Raw genomic sequence first — 14,330 nt, forward strand, 5'->3', positions numbered from 1 at the left:
CGCCCAGGTGGCCATCCTCTCGTCGGTCTCCTCCCTGTCTCTACTTCCTTCGGTGCTTGCTCTCTGTCTGTCTCAGATTGGCAGTGTTACGAACGACGTATAGAAATATGAAGTAAACAATCAAGCCACAGAGGAGACACACGATTTAACGTAGAAAACCCCTCCGATGTGAAGGGGAAAAACCACAGGCACCAGCCAGCAACAATCTCACTATCTCAAGAGTTTTGGGTTACACGCCTATGACGGCTTATAAGAGAATCAAGTCTCCACGAAACCCTAGCAAGGGTGTATATACCGTACCGCTACGCTCCGGCCCAAGCCTCCGACGACAGGCCTCCGCTCCGCTCCGTCAGAAGCCCGGCCTATATCCTGGAGGAAATTTGGAACAACTCCAACAGGCAGCGCAGCATCTGGCCGTCGGCGAGCAGACCCACCGCTGGTTGTTCCTCTCTCCATCTCCGTTCGTGCGGTTTTTCTCTCGGTTCTGTTCGGCTGTCGGTCCTGATCGTGCGGTGCACCGCTCGGCAGTGTCTGGTGCCCTTCGGTGGTGTCCGGTGCCTGTCAAAAGTGCCGGCCCAATTTTCAGTCTAGCAGGTTCGAATTTCCAGCCCTGTTTTTTTTTTTGTTTGTTCCGTGGTTTGCGCGTTTGTGCTCGGATTTAAGTTCCATCTTTTGCGTTGGTTTTCCATCGATTCAAGGAACTTATCTAAGTATTCTCGTCACCAGTTGGCATGGATATTTTAGATTGGGAACTTCTTTTGGTCTGCTTGTTTGGCGGTGATTTGGGGACAGCGGCCAAATATTTCGAGAGAAATTTTACGGCTCTCATTCACTCCCCTCTGGTCATCGTTTTCGGTCCTTTATATTGCTACTAATTTAAATTTCTGAAAAATAAAAGGAGCCTCGTTAGGAAGCTGCATTCTCATGGCACTGGCAGCATATATATATGAACATTTAGTTGGCAACCTACGTACATTTTCAGGCTCACAATGAATCCGCAAGCCGGAATAAGCTGTATCATAACATTTGTTTTGTAACATGACGACTCACAACTTAATTAGATGTACAAGGCTCTGTATTCTCAGGTGGTAACCTGCATCCACAGTAACACAGATTCGAATAAAAAAACAAATTCACATCACATCGCATTCTAGTCACCATGAATTTATTTGCAGTGTCCAACATCTGACTGCCTCACGACGACCCGCAGCGTAGTAATCGGCTCCGTTGCTTCTTCTTCGGCCGAAGCGATGATAGCTCCAGCCTCCAAGGCTGCTTTTTGTCCATGCGGCACTCCACCTGCAGGCGAGGTCTTTTATGCATTCTATAATCGATAGTGCTAGAGACGTATGTAGTAATAATAATAGTCTTGGAGTAGCATGCATACTTTATTGTTACTCCCTCTGTTGTTCCGCGATGAATTCCCCTCCATTTTGTCCAATAACACCTCCTCTGTTTCATCCCCTGAAACGGACCGTCTAGTCAAGTAACCAGATATTCCTCCAATAGCAAGAACGGTGCTCAGTATATGCAACATATAAAGCAGCAGTGTTGTGTTAATTTACCTGAAGCGTCGGCAGAGGGGCTGATGTTTGTCTTGAAGCTGAAAGGATCTATCGTGTACTTCACGTACCACTTCCTTTCTTCTGCATATGCCTTGATCTGCTTGATATGGCTGAACTTGTCCCACTCAGGGCTAGATTTCCCTTTACCTATGGAAGCGAGCAGTGAGACATCACAGTCTAGAAGTAAATCCCTTGGGTTTACGTCCTTCAAGTATCCAGGTAGTGTTTTCATGTCGTAGTCCTCCAGTACGAGTTTCTGAAGTGCAGGCAAACCCTCTAGTACCTGCAACTCTGGGCACTCTATGATCACGAGGTTCTGCAAATTTGGCAGGTTACTGATCCTCTCCAGGGCAGGACATAGACCCACAATAATTTCCAAACCAGAACCAAAGTTCTCCATAGCGCTTGGGTGCTCATGATGGTGTGGTAGTAAGAACTCTGGCCCAACACGCTTGATGCCTGGGGCGCTTTTAATCTGTAGGAACTCCAAGCTGGGGAGCTGGAATAAGCTGTCAGGTAGCTCTATGCAATAAGGCAAGTCTTCCATGAATAGAATCCTCAAGCATCCAAGGGACACAATTGCTGTCGACGTCATCCACCGTGGAAGTCGTTGACCAAAGTACCCTTCGATTGTAAGATTTTCTAAGCAAGGCGGAGGGCAGAGCTCATCAAACACCTTCTTGATTTGTTGCTGCTCTTCCTGTTTCACCAACCGGTGAGCACCTCCACGTCCACTAGTGCACTGTAAGCACAGATAGCTGAGGTGCACCTTTTCACCAAGCTTAACCTTTATAGCAAATGTGGAATAAGATACATTCTCCAGGCCACGAATATCAAGACACATGAGCCGGTTAAGAGGTCCTAATTCTTCCAAACTACACCAATCACCCTCCACGTGGGCAGGAAACCCCTTCAATACCCTTAAATTAGTTAGGCCACTGAAACCCCTGGTATATTATTTATACCTGAGTTAAGAAGGCTTAGATACCTCAGCTGTCGTAACATTCCAATGCCAACAGGAAGCTTCATCAAACTTTTACAATTAAAAAGGTCAATGCACTGCAAGAATTTCATCTTGGCACAAATACCTCAAGTGTTTGAGTTGGACCAAAGATTCAGACAATGCATCAAAATTTCCATCTTCTATATGTAGGGTCCGCAAACAAGGAAAAGATGACAGTGAATCACCTGGGTTGATCTTTGTTTCCCCAACTAAAATAAGTGTTCGCAGTGATATATGTGCTTGTAGAGAACTCCACTCTAGCTCATTTGACTCTGATTCTTTGGATTTTAGTGATAACCGAATAACATTTTGTGGGTTGATGTTATTGGTATGGCCAGGCTCAGTTTTGTGAGTTATCAATGCTTCATCTCTAGTCAAATACTGAGCGAACGAGCGAACAACATCATGCATATTGCAAACTTCCTGGTCTATGTACCCTTGATCAGGCTCTAGAAGGTTCCTAGCTATTAACTGGTCATAGAACTCTTTTCCTAACACTTCCAAATCCTGTGAGTTTCCATGAACAAATCCTTCGCTAATCCACATGCCAACAATACGGTCATACCTGAACAACGTGTTCTTTGGGAGGAGGGCGTAGTGCAGAAAGCAAGACTTCAACTCAGGGTTCAGATCTTGATAGCTCAGGTATACTGCATAGTTTAGCTCTTCAGGCATTTGAGATACTGGCCATGTAGAATCATTAAGGACCTTTGTCCAATCGCTTCGCCTTATGTTTTTCTGGCGGAGGAGGCCTCCTATTACTTTGACTGCGAGAGGCAAACCATCACATTCTGCTATAATCGACATTCCAATGTCCTTCAATGCATCAACCTTTGGTTCATCATTGTTTTCATTTCCAACCACCTGCAAAGCAACTTAAGCTTGTTAATTGAATGGAATATGTAGATATAAATACACTTGGTCATAATCGGAAGCAAAATCAAGTGCTAAAAAACGATACTATGTGCAGAGGCAAAATTCACATGCGACGTTCTAAGCGTATGACCGATGTACCAGTCCACTAAAATAGATGGAAAAATCATCGTATATGTATATCACTACGGTGCAATTAGGTGACGTCTGTGACTCTGTGTACAAGAATAGTGTTCTCATCAGTCACTATCATTACCAACTCTCGTCTACCTGATGTTTATAGTCACTCCAGTATTTATCGTATCTTTTATTTTATTTTTTTCTTATTTTATTAAAAAAGGTTGTACAGTACGCCAGACTACTTCTCACTGCCAAGTACTGACAGTGATAAGTGATAAAAAAGCACAAAATGTACCCCAGATTACTGCATCTTCACTGCCAGAAACCGACAATGACAGTATTTAAACTCAAGATCTCAACATTCTCCTGAACATCTATACCAGCAGAGCTATACAACACTTGTGACTATACAATTGACGCTATTCTTTTAACTACACAATTTTGAATCTTATATTGCATATTTGATACTCTAAATGATCTCAAATGAAAAGGTTGTTAACTGCAAAGTTGTAGATCGATCTCATCGACTACTAACTCTACTATTGACTTTGTCTCCATTCGACATCATTAACCATCTCAAATCCCATTGGTGAACTTACATAGAATATTTTGATATGTAAACCATCTTAAATTAAAAAGTTGTTAACTACAAAGTTTCAAATCTTTTTGAACGTATAAAGCTTATCTTATCAAACATCATATGAAAAAGTTATTACTTTTTTCGTAAAATAGCCTATCACTGTTGATTGTAGCCACAAACTGGCCACGACGGGTGGTCCTTCACTGCATGTTCGTGGCTATAACCAGTAGTGATAGTACACTGCCTGTCACTATCACTTGTAGCCACGATTCGTTCGTGAAAGTTCGATTCGTTCGTGAAAGTTCATCTATCACTGTCAGTTGTACTATCACTACCGGTTCCAAAGCAACCAGCAATGATGGTCCGACAATGATGGCCTGTGTTTGCGGTAGTGCTAGGTCCTATGCTACCCACTTGCCTATTAATAATGGTATGAACTATCATGTCAGCCTGCACTAAGGCACTTAAGGCCATGTTTGGATGTTGTATTATTAAGAGACGTAGTATTAAGAAACAACGATTTTAGAGCCTATAGATGTGGTAAACCATGATTTAGCAACAAAGAGGTCTAGATATGAGTTTATAAAACTCTAAAGAGACTACAAATTTAGCAAAACTCTGGTTTTCAAAACCATAAAATTTGTTGCATCAAAACACTTCATACAACTCTAATAAAATCAAAGTATTTCATAAAAGCATGGTATTTTTCTAAAACTCCAAAAATACATCGGCATCCAAACAGGGCCTAAGATTTTGAACTTGCTACATTCGAAAATTGTATATGTAGTAGAAGTATTATTTTTATAAAAATATAGAATAATCAAAATTAAATTACCAGTGTTGATATGACATAGTATTTGAGTCAAATTTTATAAAATTATTTGAAATAAAAACTTATAAACTTTTTTGTCATGCCATAGTAATGTAATTTAAAATAAATTATCAGTGTCATTTATATGTGGTTTGTTAAGTAACAGTTTAGCACTTGATGATCTATTAACTAAAAATATCCTAATGTATGTATGTTCGATATATTAACCCAACTTTATGTTAATAACCGAAATGTATAGCATGGATCATGGAGGATGCAAACTATACAGCCACGATGTTGTCAGAAATTGGTCCTGCTATCGGCCAGGTTGAAGGTGAAAGAAGGAACCAGAGAAACCAGAGGATTTATTTTAACGAACATCTGTCCCTGCTGATGGTTCAGTAATTAACTAATCGGTCCCAATACAAGCCTACATGATGCTAGTCCTCATTTGAAACCCAAAGATTGGGTATATGATCCTAGAAAATAAATTCGTTCCTTTGTGACATTTGGTTTATTTTTTTATTCCAATTTGACACTATATGTTCAATTTCGTTGCAACTTATCATGAGATTATTCATAAAAGGACCAAACACCCCTGGTAGAAAAACGAATGGACGGAAGTCAATTATTAGGATCCAACTGGAAAGGTTTTTAAAGTCTGCACATCTTGACCTGAAGAAGCTACGTTTTTCTCCCTTATTCATACTCTCTTGGATGCAGGTAAGCCTAATGTGATATCCCTTGTATCCTTAGCTTTTTAACCATTCTAGAGATGAGACAAGTGAGGCAAGTTACATGGACAATTACTCAAGTGTCTATAGTAAAACCTGTCAATCAGGATATATGCCAAAGGCCCCGTGAGTACTTTTCCTAACTTTTTACACCATGTTCAGAATAGAACTTTAAATCATTGATTTTATTTTAACATGTTTACAGGATCTAGTAAAATTATAATAGTTTGAAAAGGTTGTTAGAGAAAAGGATAAAAGTTACATATGTTATATGTTATTTTAATGTCTAACTCGATGAGATATTTAAAAAGTTACACTCCTATCACCGAATAATAGGACTTCTGAAAATCTAGAACAAAATAAATTAGGCAACAAGAGAAAGCCTAACATTCCCATCATTAAACAGTAATGTCCAGTCCTGATTGGCTTTAATAGTACAGGCTATAAATTGCTGATTCTTTATCAGACCGTGGAGGATGGCACTTGGTCTTGGAGATATTAAACCTAAGCACCAGACGCCCTTTGCAACAAAAGGATACAGTAGAGTAAAAGTTTAGAAATCTTAATCTCATGACCATCTAAAGAGTTGCGGCTCTCAAAAAAATCTATAGAGTTGCGACCACAAGTATTAGTAACAATGTAATAATGCTTGTACATGAGCTCTTACCAAACTTCACAAGCACCTACAGTCATTTGTGTAATGTAAGAATTTTTTTTAAAAAAATATTACTACATGTTACTAACTTTATTATTGTTTGTAGTTTACGCTTAGTCCTTTTAGGATTTTATTTCGCCTGTTCTTTATCATGCTCTGTGTTCATGATTCTTTAATGACATTTCACTACTATAGAAATGGATTTCGCCAACACTATTTTGATTCTATTAGAAACATCGGTAAAAATATATCACCTCCGATAATTGAACCGTTGATAAAAATGGCTTTTACCACCATTTGTGGCAGTGAAAACCAGTTTTGAGTATATAGCCGGCCAGAAACCCTAGCCCATTCTCACTCCCTCACCGACACCCCACCAATTGACCACCTCTCTCTCCCTTACTAGAGCACTTCCTTCCGCCCCCTCTCTGCCTCACCAGCACTCCCTCTGGGCCCGCTCTCAATCCCACTGTAGCACCGCGGCCCTAAGATCAGATCTGCCATCGGCGCGGGGGCAGACACCACCCATGGCCCTCAGCAGCATGGCGGACGCCGCCCAACATAGAGATGGACCTCGATGTCACAATCCTGGCCGCTAGGGGCAGCTAGTGTAGACCATCATGGACGACTGCAGGCATACATGACATGTGTATTTTTTAATTATTTTTATTCAACTTTCAATATCGGTTTCAATGTGGTGGTGATGAAGGTGAGCATCACCGCCGAATCGCAAAACCGGTGGTGATGGTGGTTTTCAAGCAAGCAGTGATAATGTTTGTGTAGTAGTGTTTTGAAAGTGGTTTACAGACCCTAGAATTCTAATATTAATGCTAAAACAAATAACTATTTTGTGCAACCATGCGCATAAGGGCATCTTCAGTGTAAATTTTCTTTCTGTGGTTTCTAAGAGTGCCACATCATTTTATAGGTTTAGGTTGATGAATGAAATGATTCCTCTCAAGACACAATTTTATAAATAGATAGTAAAGCAAATCTGAAGAAAATGCGCAAGATTACCAACATCTGAATAGATAGTGTAGCAAATACGCATGCATGAATGTGTAACAAAATAAAGCTATAAATTAACTTATACGAACCTGCTTCTTGAGTAAAGACCAGGCATCTTCTTGCTCTAATTTGTTGACATGGTGGTAGGGCACCTCCGCCATCATGCCTTTGGCGACCATGTCATGTCTTGTGGTAACGAGGACACAACTACCTTGAGCTAGGACGCTTAATAATGGAGTTTTGAGGACACCCTCCCATGCATGGTGGTCCCAGACATCATCCATCACCAATAAAGTCTTGCAGTCCTTCAAGGCTTCCTTAAGGGTTCGCTCTAGTGCGGCCTTTGTGTTTCTTGGTGCTTGATGGTTTCCTTGTGCTTCAGTGATAGCTCTCTCTAATAGATCAGCATCGCTAAATTCTTGATTGACACTCAACCATATTCTCTTTTGAAACTCTTGTTTGATGAAGTCATGATTAAAGATCTTCTTGGCAAGGGTGGTTTTGCCAATCCCTCCTACTCCCACAATAGCATAAACCATAACATTTTTGTGTTCATGTACATTTTTGTCCTTCTTCGTGAGCAAATCCACAAGATTTCTTGTGTCCTCCTCAATCTTCTCACCAACCACACCTAACTCATCCTCCCCTGTTGTCTCACGCCTAGTGCGAAGGGAGGATTCTACCTTTTTTGTGTTGTCCCCATAAGATGCAAGGTTAATGAAGTTGAAGGTTTTGCTACGCTTCTCAATGTCATCTAGCCTCTCATTAAGACTTTTTATGTGATTACCGATGTCATGAGCATGGAGAGGATTCCTCATACAAAAGAGCAAGGGATTGAAGTAGCCCGTATCACAGCTTCGACCCCGTTCCATTGCCTTGAGCTGGCACAAATCAAGGATGTTGGTAGCATCATACATGGCATTCCTAAGCTCTCTCACCCATGATTTCACACTCTCGTCGCTGATGTTCCTCTTGTCAGCATCGGCGAGGAACCTCTTAAGGTCCCCAAGCTTCATCCCCATCTTTTTTATCTCATCGGGAACACCTAAGAGCAGATGCACCTCTTCTTTAGCCATCTCCAACAACATGTCTTGGAGGTAGGATGCTAAAGCATCCAGTACCACCGCCATTTTTGCTGCTTCGGTATCTACAAAATCGAAATTAGATAAAAAATTACGTGTTTCGTTTTAAAGGAAAGGTAATCTTGATGGTAAAAGTACCGAGGCCCCTATAACCTTGGCACTATTATTCAAAAGGGAACACTGCAACAGTAGATGGGTAATAGAATAATCACATTTAAATGATAACTGAGTACTTTTGGTACCAGATCTGGCGCATAGTAGCAAGCTAAAACGATAACGGAGTTAACAAATTAATGAGTAGCTAGCAGACGAGAATATGATGAAGTTTGATCTATGGATGATGTTGAAATATTATATACTTGGGCACCTAAAAATCGAAAGCAGCTACACCAATCTCAAGTCGTCACCCTTGTGTGAGTATATTTGTGAGTGGAAGAAGAGTATAATATCTCCAACAAAAACTAGAAAGAAAGAAAGAAAGAAAGAAAGAAAGCGGATGGAAATAAAAATAGAGAGGGCCGGGAAAGACTAGGCATATGCACCTTGATTTGCAGCGGGGAAAAGAGAATTAATGCTGTGTGTGTCCTTCGGTTCCGGCGTCAAGGAAACGGACCTGTTGTGCGATGGCTAGAACAGGAAGTACGTAACGTTTGACCAAGTGCCGGCGTGGTTTGCCTAGCAGTTGCACGGTTGGAGATGCCTGGATCTGTCCTCTGGCTTGGTGTGGTGTGGGCTATTGCTCTGCTTGACGGACGCTGGCGGAAGTGGGAGTAGGTGGTGTCTGAAGGGCTGAGGGCCGATAGCGAGGATTGCGGCTAGCCGGCAGCGGAGGCATGAGCTAGGAGACGTGAGGTGTGCCTGCGGTGGCTACGCTGGGGCTGCTTTAGTTGGTGAACGAAGGCAACTTTAATTATTGTTGGGCATGGCCACCTAGTTAACTGAGCTGGTAGTGGCAGAGATTTTTTTTGTTTTACTCTGAACAGCTTCAAATATAAACACACACACACACAACCACAAGGTAGAGGAGAATGTTTATATATAGGGATTTTTGTCCACAATAAAAGGAAGTTTGTAGCACACCATGATTTTGTGTTTTGTGTCTCCAGCACACCCAAGCAAATAAAATGACTAGCTAGCCCACGGGCCACTCTCCATTCCCTTTGCATGCGTTTTATTTCTCCGTCCCTAATCTCCTTTTCCCCCTCTGGTGGCCAACAATCGTGTTGTTGGCTTCGACCAGGCACACTAGATCTCTCCTTTGCCGCTGAGCAGTAATACAGATGCCACCGCCCAGCAACAACAAAGGGCCACCCAGGCTCATCAGCGAAGTGCAATGAGATTTTTTTGTTTGTACCAAAGAGAGACTCTAGAAGTTTCTAGCTCCATCGCTAGCTACTACAATTTGTCCATCATCAACTTCTAGCGCTCGAAATCCCTACCTCTGGCTTCGCGTATTTTTCCCCTAACCACTCCACCTGTAAGATGTTTGTGTTTTTTGAGACCATAAGACGTTTGTGTTCTTTTGGGATATTCGTCCTCTCCATTTTATGTCATATGGTTTTGAAATGAGTATTTGAAATATGAAATGAATTCAAATGAAAAATTGTCAACTACAAAGTTTTATAACTTTCCGAGTTCTACAACTTTCGTTTTGGTCGTTTCTCCATTCGAGGTCATTTAAAGAATTTCATTTTCAGATGTGAGGAAATTCAACCGTAATTTTCTTTGGACAGATGATTTCAAATGAAAAAGTTGTCAACTACAAATGTGCACAACTTTTCAAGATCTACACCTTTTGTTCTGGGTTTTTCTCCATCCGAGGCCATTTAAAAAGTTCGAATTTTGAATTTGAGAAATTAAACATAATTTTTGTTGAATAGATGATTTCAAATGAAAACGTTGTCAACTACAAAGCTGCATAGCTCTTCGAGATCTACAACTTTTGTTTTGATCGCTTCTCCATTTGATATCCTTAACTACAACTACACACCCACTTGTGATTATAGAACATATGGATTGCTTTGGTATTAACTTCTATGAAATCTTGAAAACCAAATAGAGAGACATCATAACGACTTTAAATAAAAAAGTTTTGATCTATAAAGTTGTATAACTTTTCAAGGTCTACAACTTTTGTTTTGGTCGTTTCTTCATCCGAAATCCTTAACTACCACTATACACTCACTTGTGACTATAGAGAATATTGACTCCTTTGATATTAACTCTATAAGATCTTGTGGTGTATATTTAGACATTCAAATGATCTTAAATCAAAAACTGAAAAGTTGTAGATCTTGTCGAGTACTACAACTTTGGTATAGTCTTCATCAGACATCATTTGAGAAAGTTACTAAGTTCATATCACAGCCGAATCAAGCCTTGAACCGGTAGTGATAGTATCACTGGTGCTTTTAGTCAAAAATAGCAGTGATGACCCAATATCATTGCCGGTTCATGGCTCAAACTAGTAGTGATATTATTGCCGGTTTTAGCCACAAACATGGTCCAATGTGGAAATGAGTCGAAGGGAAGAGAGTGTCAAGGGCAATATGGTCCTTTGACTGGGCATGGTGTGTCGTGGACAAAACTAATGTTTTTCATTGAGTACAATGCGCTGTGCGCAAATCCACTCTTTCTGAGTGTCCTGGGGACAAAAATCCCTATAAAAATCAACAGATGAAGCAACCACACCCGAATGGAACAGAGATGGGGACAACATGGAACTTTTGTATAACTGGAAACCATACAACAGATGGTTGCAATCAACTCTGAAATTACGAATAGCTTATGATCGGCCCTTTATATCTCAAAAAATGATCGGTGGCTGGTCCAATGCGACCTCTAGGGACTAGTTAAGATTATTTATTTATTTTTTTAAAAGAAACAGATCGACAAGTGCTGAATATGGAGTGCTTACAATTACAGAACAAGACGATCGACGAGCTCGCTCGCTGGCAGCTGTCACCTGGCACCGATCGGACCTGTGCCCCCTGAGAATAGATCGACAGAGGGGATGATTGGATCAACAGATGAAGCAGATGAATGAAGCAAACCAGAACGGAAGAGAGGAAGGGGGCGACATACAATTTTTGGATAACTGGAAACCACGATGATGGGTATCTTCGCCGAACAAATACGGAAGAAGTTAAAGATGGGGTTTGAATCAAAACGAATGGCTGCAATCAGCTCTGCAAATAAGAATGGCTTATTCGTCAGTGGTTCGTTCAATGCGATCCCTAGGGAGGGTCAATATTTGAAATAAAAGAAAAAGAAACAGCTCGAGGAGAAGTGCTGAATCAATATTGGGTGCTTACTGCTTACACAGTTACCGATCAAGACCACGATGATGGGTATCTTCGCCAAACAAAAAATCAAAGTTGGGGTTGAATCACAACGAATGGATGCAATCAACTCTGCAAAAACGAATGGCTTATTATTCGTCAGTGGTTGGTTGGCTGAATACGACCTCTAAGGGAGGGTCATTCTTTCTCATTATTTCAAATAAAAGAAAAACAGACAGATCCAGCAGAAGTGCTTACAGTTACCGAGCAGGACTGCAAGACGATCGACGAGTTCGCAAGCTCGCAGCTGGCTCCTTCCGATCCGAGGCTCTCGCGCCCGGAGACGAGAGTGGACGGATCGATCAGCAGAACAGTGATGTGTGTGACATGAATGAATGAAAGCGAGATGATGGGGATAGAGAGACGCGTAGAAGCGGAGGAGGCCCGCATGTTTTATACACACACTGCCTACGACGGAGGGGAGAGGACAGCTGGGCCTCATTTAGATTGCAAGTTTTTTCACTCTTTCTTCATCACATTAAATTTTTGGACACATGTATGGAGTATTAAATGTAAATAAAAAAAATAACTAATTACACAGTTTGATTGTAAAATTACGAGACGAATCTTTTGAGCCTAGTTAGGCCATGATTGGACAATAATTGTTAAATACAAACGAAAATGCTACAGTGCCAAATACTGATTCCTAACCTCAATCTAAACAAGACCCTGTACTACTACTACCTCTGAACGATTAAAAAAAAGGCAAACGCAAAAGAAGCATGGGTGATTAAGGGCCGTTTGGTAGGGCTCTGGCTTCTCTAAAAATGGCTTCGGGTTTAGCTTCTCTGAAGAAGCAGCTTCTCTGGACGAGCTAAAGCCGCGCGAAGCTCATTTTTGAGACTTCTCCTGCGCAGACAAAAAATAGCTCCGGCTCTTAACCGGCTCCCCATGCGGAGTCCTTTTCAAAACAGGCGTTTGGCACAACTTCTGTAGGAGCCGGAGCTGAAGCCCCTGTAGGAGCCCTGCCAACGAGGCTCTAAAAACGGGCCTCGCCTAATTAATCCTCAGTAATCCACTAGACGAATTTATTAAGCCTAATTAATCCGTTATTAGCACATGTTTACTATAGCACAACGTTATTAAATCATAGACTAATTAGGTTTAATAAATTTATTTTGTAAATTAGTCTCAATAAAATTAATTATTTTTAGTCTATATTTAATACTCTGTCTAAACGTACGAAACTTTAGCCGGTGAAAATAAAAGTCTGCATGAATTTGAACTGTGTGCCGACCGCACCACGTCACGGGGACGCGTTGATACCAGCACACATCACAAACGACAACAGGCTCCTCTCAAGGTTCCTTTCGCCAGATTGGTGGTTCAATTTAAATAAAGGAACTTTGAAAACAGTACGTTGATTCTGAGTGCCATTTTACAACAGTAATTTAAAAGGTGAATAACACAATTTACTTTGAGGATTTTGTGGAGTACTCTTAATAAATTAACTGTAAGCAGGTTGAATGCTGAGGTGGTGGAGAGAGGAGAGAGGGCTCTAAGCTTACTATGTCTTATTAAGATGGTTTCTATCCCAAAGATTGGGTATTTTTGTTTTTTACCTTTGGTTTCAATGCAGTGTCCTATTAATTCCTCGCGTCTTTAATTGATGCGCAGGTTGCAGCTTCGACTCTTCGAATTCTGATGCATCACGTTTGTACTGGGAAATATACTAATAGCTAGAACATTTGTTTGTGAATTTGTGTTTCTTTCATAAGTTGATTTATTTTAGTTTTGTGATTTATTTTCTAGACACCACCGTAGCGTTAACACGGGCGCTGTACCATGTCTTGCTATGCATGAGTGTTTTTCAGAGTATATACATAGTCATATACAATTCCGTAAAAATATTGTCATTTCGTTGTTTTCATGTGTATCCCTAAAATGAAACCGTAGCGTTAGCACGGGCACTATACTAGTTATTATGAATACGTACATCGCACATCAAGTTTCTTCACTCCGCTTTCCATCTAACTTCCATCGTCTTTGCGTGACTTTCCAACTTCGAGTGCTTGATTTTGACGACGAACATGGACATTGGTTCGGCATTCGTCAGTGGTTCGTTCAATGCGATCTCTAGGGAGGGTCAATATTTGAAATAAAAGAAAAAGAAACAGCTCGAGGAGAAGTGCTGAATCAATATTGGGTGGTTACTGCTTACACAGTTACCGATCAAGACCACGATGATGGGTATCTTCGCCAAACAAAAAAATGAAAGTTGGGTTTGAATCACAACGAATGGATGCAATCAACTCTGCAAAAACGAATGGCTTATTATTCGTCAGTGGTTGGTTGGCTGAATACGACCTCTAAGGGAGGGTCATTCTTTTTCATTATTTCAAATAAAAGAAAAACAGACAGATGGAGCAGAAGTGCTTACAGTTACCGAGCAGGACTGCAAAACGATCGACGAGTTCGCAAGCTCGCAGCTGCCTCCTTCCGATCCGAGGCTCTCGCGCCCGGAGACGAGAGTGGACGGATCGATCAGCAGAACGAACAGTGATGTATTTGAACTGTGTGCCGACCGCACCACGTCACGGGGACGCGTTGATACCAGC

At 41.1% G+C, this 14,330-nt stretch overlaps 1 pseudogene; it reads right to left on the minus strand.

The window, feature by feature from the left end:
* Positions 1 to 920: 920 nt before the first annotated feature.
* On the minus strand, positions 921 to 14,330 carry LOC136486353 (putative disease resistance protein RGA4; annotated as a pseudogene).

This window comes from Miscanthus floridulus, chromosome 10 (assembly GCF_019320115.1).
Source record: "Miscanthus floridulus cultivar M001 chromosome 10, ASM1932011v1, whole genome shotgun sequence".
NCBI lineage: Eukaryota > Viridiplantae > Streptophyta > Magnoliopsida > Poales > Poaceae > Miscanthus > Miscanthus floridulus.